Source organism: Oryctolagus cuniculus, chromosome 3 (assembly GCF_051225735.1).
Source record: "Oryctolagus cuniculus isolate XC-2025 breed Fujian yellow rabbit chromosome 3, ASM5122573v1, whole genome shotgun sequence".
Lineage (NCBI taxonomy): Eukaryota > Metazoa > Chordata > Mammalia > Lagomorpha > Leporidae > Oryctolagus > Oryctolagus cuniculus.
Genome location: NC_142869.1, coordinates 135,271,241 through 135,280,529, shown reverse-complemented (window position 1 = coordinate 135,280,529; position 9,289 = coordinate 135,271,241).

Below are 9,289 nucleotides of genomic sequence, written 5' to 3'. Positions count from 1 at the left end.
TGTTTGGGAGTTATATTTAGTGCTTTTGTTCTCAATAATAGCTATAACTTGAATTTAGGGCTGAAAATGATCTGTAGTCTTAAACAAATGAGGTCCTCCACCCCCCAAAATGTGTCATTTTATAATCAGGTTTAACTTTAAGGATGCATTTTTGTATTTGCATGTGTTCTTTTTTCTCCAGGGCTTGATTATCTTCCTTGCTTTCCCTATTCTAAACATTTATTGGGATTTTTTTTTTCTGATCTTTTTGGCAATTTACATACTTGGACTCTGAATCATACAGATATAAGATACAAAGTAAATATCAAGAAACATTCTTAGATAATCTGTCATTACATATGTCTATGAGTCGTTTGGTATATAAGCAACTGGAAAATTACACCTCTAGTCAACAGAGAAGCTTCCCCAGTAACTTGAAAATTTTCCCTTTTATGATTCATACAGATTGAGTATACAAAGTTAGAAAGTGAGAAACTTACACTTGGAAGAAATGATCAGTGAAGCAGTTTAGCCTACATACCCTATGCAAATGACTACCTAAGTCTCACTGGTTCACTACCCCGAGGCTGGGCCAGGCTGAAGCTAGGAGCCTCCCATGTGGGTGCAAGGGCTTTCCCAGATGCATTTGCAGGGAGCTGGATTGGAAACAGCAGCTGGGACTCAACCCTTACTCGGATAGGGGATGCTGATATAATAGGTAGTGGCTTATCCTGAAGTACCACAACACCTGCCCCCATCCGCCATGTGCTGGTGCAGCCCCCAAAGGCCCATAATGGCCAGAGCACCAAAGCCAAGAGGCGGGAGGGAAATCTTGGATCCCAGGTGGGTGGCGGGGGTCATCACCTCCTTCATGAGAAGGGGATGGGGATGAGGCAGCATCAGCAGGAGGCTAGAACAGAAAACTAAGCAGGGACAACAGAAAACTAAGGGACTTCAACAAGGTGCTCAAGAGGCAATTTAACCATTTCCTGGAAGGCCCTCTCCAGTGACTCCCACCCTTAGCTTGTGGTTCCTGTGCCCGCTCTAACTACAAATCTGCTCCACTTAAAGATCAGCTCACTCCATTAAGGAGTTCCAGGTGGAGTGGCCGGGTTTGATTTCCACCTACTTCAACCAACACAGTGTCTGCCCCCAGCTCCTGGATTCTACAGCAGAACTGTCTGTGGGCTTGGGGCTAGGATTGCTGGCAACTCTCCCAATGGGGACCTTAATGTCCAAGGCAGTAAGAAGCAGTATTGAAAGAAGGATTGTCTTGGGGCTGGCACTGTGGCATAGCGGGTAAAGCTGTTGCCTGCAGTGCCAGCATCCCATTTGGGCCCTGGTTCGAGTCCCAGCTGTTCCACTTCCAATCCAACTCTGCTATGGCCTGGGAAAGCAGTAGAAGATGGCCCAAGTCTTTGGGCCCCTGTACCTGCGTGGGAGACCCGGAAGAAATTCCTGGCTTCAGATTGGTGCAGCTCCGGCTGTTGTGGCCAACTGGAGAGGGTACCGGCGCAGATGGAAGACCACCCTCCCCCACCTCTGTGCCTCTGTCTCTCTGTAGCTCTGCAAATAAATAAATAATTTTTTTTTTTAAAAGAGTATCCTTAGGAAAGCTCTCCAGTGAGAGTAGTGAGGTATGATAAGAAGGCAGAGTGAAGTGAAGTGAATTTCCACTTGGAAGTGGCGACAGTGCTGGTGAAAATTGGCTGAGCTCCCAGAGTAAAGCCTTTTTTCAGTTTGGCACATGTGGAGAACAACAGCTTCTGCATGCTGACCACGGAAGAGCTCTCACAACTTACCTAGAATCATGGTTTCTGTTCAAAAAAGACAATGCAGATGTAATAACCTCTGCGGAAACTGCTTTTCTTAGCTCTCTGCCCTTTGATGTAGTCCTCTGTAACAGTTGCCTAAGGATTAGCAAGGTGTTTAAGGCAAATTAGCAGCAAGGAAGAGTTGCCCCCACAAAGATCCCTGACATTCATGGACTGGAAGGTAATGGAAAATTCCAGTATTCTCAGGCTTATGATGCGTATTACATCAGTAAATCAGACATGGGTTCCTAACCTAATTGCTCCAGGGTTTCCTTCTGTATAATGATGGTGTCAAACAGTCAATACGAATCCACATTTAATTAGCATTACATCAAAGTGAGGGGGGATAACAGCAGATATGCAGTATGAGTGTTTTCTACCATGCCGGCATACTTTGTCCTACAAATTTAGATTTCTTCTTTGCTCCTCAACAATTCCATCCCCAATTACTCTTTAGAATTCTCCCCAAGATGGAACTACCTACATCATTTATTGTTCGCTTGTATCTATCTTCACTATAATGCCTAAAGAGTGAGCAGGATGGGAGTGTTTACAGTCACATGGAAGGAGATGGACACTAAGCATAATGAATAAGTAAATTATTACATGAGGTGATAAACCCTATGAAAAAAAGGAAACATAGCACCAGTGAGAAGAATTGGGAGGGTACAAAGGTTGAAGGTGTATTGGAGTTTTTAATAGGACAGTCAGCATAGGCATTGCTGAGAAGGTGAATTTGCACAAAGATTTGAAATTATGTGCATGGGCTGGAAGCTTGTGTGAAACACTCTAAGAGCTAGCAAAGCAGCCAGGGTAGCTGGAGACCAGTGAGCAAATGACAGTAGTGGGAAAAGAGTTCATAAAAGTGATGAAAGTTGGAGGCGGCCTTGCAGACCATTGTAGGGCTCTGTCAACTTTTGTAAAGGATTTGGCTTTGGAATCTCATGAGGGCTGAATTTTGAACAGAAAAGTGACTCATCTTTTAAGCATTTTCAAGGGATTGCTCTAGCTGCTGTGTTGATTAAAATAGACTACACAGGGGGCAATGGTGGAATGGGGAGAGCTGTTAGACTATTTCAGTATTCCAGGATGAGAAATCTTCGTAGCTTGTGCATCCCACCAGGGTGGTAGCAGTAGAAATGGTGGGAAGTAGTTGTCTTGCAGATATATTCTGCAAACAGATTGCTAGGATTTGCTTATGATTTGGATGTAGACCTGAAAGAAGAAAACAAAATAGTAAGTTTGGTGGTCTGAATAACTGGAAAAGTAGAATTTCCTTTAAGAAACTACATAGGGAAGTCTGCAGGCAACTTAAGAGGGAAATTCAGAATGGTGATTTTTCCATTTGGGTACACCACATTTGAGATGATGAGAAAATGGAGTTTGGGAGAGAATGCTAAATTGAAGATGTACTTCATGGAATTTTCCAAATGTAGATTAGATTTAAGATCCTGAGACTGGATGAAATCACCAAGTGAAAGTTTATAGATATAATAAGGCTACTGATAAAATGATGGCTGAAAACTGACCTTTTTTTCTTTAAAGCAATAGAGATGTCGCAAATGATGTTGGAAAAAAATTTTTTTATCAAGTGGTGGGGATATGCCTGATTGGAGCAGGTTGAGAACAGAATGGCAGCAAAGTTAAATGTTTGAACAAATTATTTGGAAAAGAATTTATAGTGAGCATTTCTGGACAGAATTTTTAACTTGGACACTTTTAGTAGAGTTTCAGTTATGATTCCATCTGTGCACAGCAGCTTGTTCTTCAGAATAGTGTTCTACAAGATGTTATCAAGTATGCTGTGAAAAAAATCAGCTTCGAATAAATTTGAGAAGGCTGCATTAATATTTGAAACTTGTTAAGTATGTTTTTGTATGAGGGTACTATGATCTCAGTGGTTATGTACTTTGTTCCCCCCAAATTCATACATTGCGATCCTCACCTCCAAGGTGATAGTAGGCTGGGTTTTGGAATGTGGTTAGGTCATGGGAGCAGAGCCCTCAAAAATGTGGTTGCTTTATCAAGGAGGCCTAAGAACCCACTCTCTTCTTACACTGTGTGAGTTTGTATAAGACAGCTGGCTGTGAACCAGGAATAGGGCTAGACATCGAATCTTTAGTTGCCTTGATCTTGGACTTGCTAGCCTCCAGATCTGTGAGAGAGGAACAGTTTTTCATAAGGCAGCCAGTCTATAGCCAGGCTAGGACAGTGGGTTTCTCAGGATTTTCAGTATCCTGATCTATATTGTGAATCTATGGTAGAGACAACTATATTGTTTGACAAACCTACTGGCCCTTGGAACCATTTCTTGTCTTTTTTTTTTTTTTTTAAACTTTATTTATTTGAAAGGCAGAGTTACAGAGAGAGGGAGGGAGATCTTCCATCTGCTGCTTCACTCCTCAAATGGCTGCAATGGTTGGGGCTGGGCCAGGCCAAAACCAGAAGCTAGGTGCTTCCTCCGGGTCTCCCACGTGGGTGCAGGGGCCCAAACACTTGGGCCATCCATCCTCTGCTACTTTCCTGGGCACATTAGCAGGGCACTGCATTGGAAGTAGAACAGCCTGGGTTTGAACCAGTAGTGGCTTAACCCATTGTACCACAATGCCAGCCGTCTTTGGAACCATTTCTAGCAAGCACTCTTAATCATATTAAATACTGATTTATTTACTTACTTACTTACCTGAGAGGCAGGATTAGAGAGAGAGAGAAACAGAGAGACAGAAAGAGGAAGAAAGAGAGAGAGGTCTTCCATCTGCTGCTGGTTCACTCCCCAAATGGCTGCAAGAGCTGGAGCTGAGCTGATCCAAAGTCAGGAACTTGGAGCTTCTTCCGGGTCTCACAGGTAGGTATAGGGGCCCAAGCACTTGAGTCATATTCTACAGCTTTCACAGACCATAGCAGAGAGCTGGTTCGGAGGAGGAGCAGCTGGGACTAGAACCAATGCCCATATGGATGTCAGCGCAGCAGGTGGAGGCTTAACCTAGCCCACTACACCACAGTGCCAGTCCCTCCAAAACTGCCTTAACAGTAGAAGAAAAAATAAAGAAAATCTTTGAAACATGATTGAACACATATGAAATAAAAATAAAGCAAAAATGATAGCATATATTATCTTAATACTTGTGCTCCCATTACCGAACTATGTGTGCATTTGAAATAACAGCTTGAAAAGGATTGTCTTGTCAGAACTCATTGTGATTTCCTTTAACCTAGCAGGCATTTCATCAGCTTTTCTTCTTTTGATCACTGCCACTGCACTAGTTACTTAAATAACAGTTTACACCTATCATAGCCAGTGTCATGCAAATAATGAGAGTATAATTTAAATGAAAACAAAATAGAAGTCATTATTGTACTAAATTGTATTTTTAAAGTAAGACTGCATTTGAGCACAGAAGAATGAAACTGTGACTGTTAAGATAAAGGGCAAATGACTGTTTGAGTCTAAACCTTTCACTGGAGTGGATGTCTAACCTAATGGTCAAGAAACCAAGTCCCCGCTGGCACCGTGGCTCACTTGGCTAATCCTCCGCCTGTGGCGCCAGCACCCTGGGTTCTAGTCCCGGTTGGGGCACCGGATTCTGTCCCAGTTGCTCCTCTTCCAGTCTAGCTCTCTGCTGTGGCCCGGGAATGCAGTGGAGGATGGCCCAAGTTCTTGGGCCCTGCACCCGCATGGGAGACCAGGAGGAAGCACCTGGCTCCTGGCTTCAGAAAGGCACAGCGCACTGGCAGTAGCACACCAGCCATAGCGGCCATTTGGGGGGTGAATTAACGGAAAAAGGAAGAACTTTCTCTCTCTCTCTCTCTCTCTCACTGTCTAACTCTGCCTGTCCAAAAAAAAAAAAAAAAAAAAAAAAAGAAAAAAAAGAAAGAAACCAAGTCCCACATCTGTCTGGGTTTGATTCCCAGCTCCCAACTCCAGTTTCCTGCTAATGCAGACTCTGTGAGGCAGCAGGGATAACTTAAGTAATTGGGTTCCTGCCACCAATGTGGGAGACCTGGATTGTGTTCCTGGCTCCAGCTAGGCCAGCTCTGGCCTAGTCCCAGCTGTCACAGTCATTTGGCAAGTGAACCTGTGGCCAGGAGCTCTTTATCTCTGATTCTCAAAAAAGTAGCAATCACATTCATTTTACAGATTGGATCAATGTTAACAGTAGTGTTAAACAGGGTCTGACAGGTGAGTAGTGAATTGAGGTATGCCTAGTCAGTGAGAAATAGAATAAACATGTACAACACATCTCTGTGCATATTTTTGGTGAAATAATCTTTGTGTCTGCAAAATAAAGAGATGAGTGTAAATGTTAGGATATAAATAAGTGATCATCTCAAGGTCTGAGTATAAATCCCTATGAAGGAATAAAGCAATCTAAAAAAGAATCAAGAGTGTTCATTAGAATTTGACACTTGGGAATCTCTCTGGGAAAACAAGGTAGATTTGATTTCTTTCAAGTATCTCATCACTCAATGTACAGTGAAGTTGTTTATTATATTATGAATGTTTTCCAGTCAATTTAGAAACAAAACACAAAAGGCATGTTTGTAGGGTAATTATGAAATGTACCTAACATTGGGAAGTGGAAGAGAAAGAAGCAGGGAGGGCGAGGCGGAAGAAAAGGTTAGTGTGTTAGTTCGATCACCTTTCGTGGTAGGTGACCAAGTGATTCAGGCGAAGGTTCCCAAAGACTAGTGATACAGGCATAGTGTTCTAAATATGGAAGAGACTGGTAACCTGGTAGCTTCTAAGGAGTGGAGCTGGGAGGCAAGGGAAGCCTGCCTTTTATCTCCAACGTGGAATGTTTGAATTTTTGTTTGTGAAGAGATTTTCGCTACATTAGTAGATTTTTAAGGAACAAAATGGGCCTGGTATATCAGGATGCCTGCAACTGCAGGTAACAGCACAGCCTAAGTTAAAGGAATAAAAGGTATATTTTCTTCTCTAACAAGAAGTGCAGAGGTCAGGCAGCTGTGGGGAGCAGTATGCCAGGATTTGGCTTTACTTCTTGGTAGCTCTCTGGGCTCTGACTTCTGTGTGTTGGCTTTTTCTGGCTGGTGATAAAAGGGCAGTTAATGAATTTTGTTCTGGGATGCCTTCATAAAGCTTTCCATCCTGTCCTATTGGCTAGAAATGTTCTCTATTGTTGTCCAGGCCCATCCAATCACTAGCAAGGGACATATGACCACCACCGTTGGTTTAGGCCAGTTGGGATCCAGCATGGTGGCTCGGTCTGTTCTCCCCTAAAACACATGGTCATTTGGAAGAGGTGGGAACATGGAAAGAAATGTGGGTGTTCTCTTAGGAGTTAGAGGATTGGAGGGGGAAGATGGGTAGGCTGCATGCAATCCGTTGACTATTAAAACTTAAAGACCTCAGTGATCTTGAATGTTTCTATTTATAATTTCTTACCATTGGATGACTTCAACATGTTTAAAGAAGGTTGGGCTCTTCTCTTTATACCTTTAAAAAATGGCTGAGTTTTTGTTTTAGTTAGGAACAAAACTCAAATACTGGCATTGCTAGATTTATTCATGGTTTCAATTATTTGGGACAGATCACCTAGTTCCCTAACGTAATAGTTTGTGATTTTTCTTAAGTACAAAATTGAATTGCATAATTGTGCACTATTAATTCAGGTAGTAAACTGAACCTAGCTTCTAATTAACATCTCCATATCCAAATATCTTTGGAGGGCTTGCACATAAACATTTTTATTTTAAAAATAAAATGATTTCATGTAGGCAATTTTTAGAAGAAATTTGAAATAGTAACAGAGAGAGGTAGAGCCAGAGAGAGAGGTCTTCCATTCACTGATTCACTCCCCAAATAGCCACAATGGCCAGAGCTCAGATGATGCAAAGCCAGGAGCTTCTTCTGGGTCTCCCACAAGTGTGCAGGAGCCCAAGCACTTGGGGCATCTTCCACTGCTTTCCCAGGCCACAGCAGAGAGCTGGATCAGAAGTGGATCAGCCGAGACTTGAACAGGTACCCAAATGGGATGCTGGCGTTGCAAGCCAGGGCTTTTTAACCCGCTGTGCTACAGCACTGGCCCCAATTCATGTAGGCAATTTAAGAGGAAAATTAAGTGCTAAGTGGTGTTCAGTACATTGGAGTCTTTTTCATCAAGGTCAGGGCTATTTTTGCTTGGAGTTGGTTGGTATCATGGCTCATTTATCTGGTCAAATCCTTTGCTTTTTGCACCTCTCCATCTGCCTCATCCAGGCACAAACCTAATTTCCCTCATTTATTTGGATACCAGCTTTGAATTTTAAACTAGTGGCCTTTAGGGAGTCAAATGTACACCTGATTATTTCCCTCAGCCTTAGCCCTGGAAAGCCCTTGTTTTCACCCTTTGCCCGCCAACTTAAGCTGCTGAAGTGCCCAGGCTACCTCATGGTAGAGCCTTTGTGAGTTATGATACATTATGCAATTATCAGTCATTAAATTAGTTGTTTCTGTCACTGTTGCAAACACTTTCAACTACTTAATTTTTAAAACATAATTTCCTATTATTTAAATATAATTTCACGTACCAGTAATCACTTGTACAAGCATTGTATGATTCATTACATATATTGGGGGAAAGTCATTAAAATGAAATTCTCTGCTCACATTTCACAATTTACTTTTAGTTACAACTAGATGTATTAATATATAGGCAATTACTTAAAAGTGCTACATTTTCTTGTTTGAAATGAATGCTACCTTAGCATTTTCCAAATGGTCATTCTAAGATGGATTTTATATTACATATTACATTACTAGAAATGAAAGGGACTGGCATTTTGTTAGTGAATAGTATTTGGTTATTTGTATTTCTTCTTATCACTGAAGTAATACTGATCCTGGTAGATGGATCAGTAATCAAAGCTCACATTGATATGGATCACAGCACATGTGTGAAGGGAAGCAACCAATTGGGATCAGTGTCACAGGTGGTAAGAGTTCACCAGAGCAGTCAGATACAGAGTAAAGACAGGTTTATTGAGTACACCGGAAGGGGGCAGTGGACAGGACAGCTAAAAGTACATGTGTTGTGCAGGAGCTGTGATTTGAGCTTATATGGGGTGAGCAGCTTCCCTGTAACTTGGCTGAGTTTAGTTTTCTTGCTGTCCAAGAGTTTTTCCTGTAAGTCAGGTGGGTTGTCATTCTGGACGCAGCTGGGAAGTTTCCACTACCATTAACTAGGGACTTTCTTGCCTCCCAAGAGCCCCAGGCAAATCCCAAATTCCCCCTGACAGGTCAACAGTGACAGATCTTTCACATTTAAGCAGAGGACTTGTCTTTCATAACTGCTTCCTGCTGTACAGAGGTGATGTGTTGACCCTGCCTAAGATTGCCAGTCTGCCAATGGGTCAGGGTATCCTGGGGTCTTGGCTGCTGGGATTCAGCAGGTGGTAGATCCTGAGGGATAAGGGACTGATCTGTTCCAGAAATGTCTGCCCATGTTATTCAGGGGACCATAGGTGGCCTCATCTGGAAGAATTTGATTTTGAAG